The sequence below is a fragment of the Notolabrus celidotus genome, chromosome 3 (genome assembly GCF_009762535.1).
Source record: "Notolabrus celidotus isolate fNotCel1 chromosome 3, fNotCel1.pri, whole genome shotgun sequence".
NCBI lineage: Eukaryota > Metazoa > Chordata > Actinopteri > Labriformes > Labridae > Notolabrus > Notolabrus celidotus.
In genome coordinates, this window is record NC_048274.1 from 23,660,007 (window position 1) to 23,660,616 (window position 610).

Consider the following 610-nt stretch of genomic DNA (forward strand, 5'->3'; position numbering starts at 1 on the left):
TATTCCTTATTTAGTTTGACAAACAGAACAAAACCCAAATTTATTCAATTTTCTATAAGATGAGAGATGGAAATAAACTCATCCTCACATTTCAGGACCTGAAAATACGGGGTGTGCCCAGGTACACAAAATACTCCCGGACATCGAATCCTGTTTGAAAAGAACAGGATTCGATCGTGGACCTCATATGACCTCTTCCTCTGAATGTCCTCGACAGCCTCTCATGAAGCTTGTAAGGCACTCCCCTACTACAACCACAACCCACAGATTTACCTCCTGCCTAGAGCCATAGAGTTCTCTGACTCATGTTACAGCACTCTGAGTCATTGTCTTACTAAAACATGCCATATGCTGTGTAACTTTACAACTTCCTTGGAACTGTAAAGCCCAAATTCCCCGCCTTACGTTACTTCCCTATCACTCTGCCTCAACCCCTTCTCCCTTCCTCTCCTTCTTAATTATGCAGCCCCCCCTCTCCTTTCCTTCTCCTCCATCACTGAAGTTTGCCTCCAAGGCGTCAGCAGACTAGCCAATGGTTGAAAAGAGGATGTGGCACTAAACCCCCCCACACAGCCTCACACTCCAACCAATCAGCTGAGAGAGAGTGGGC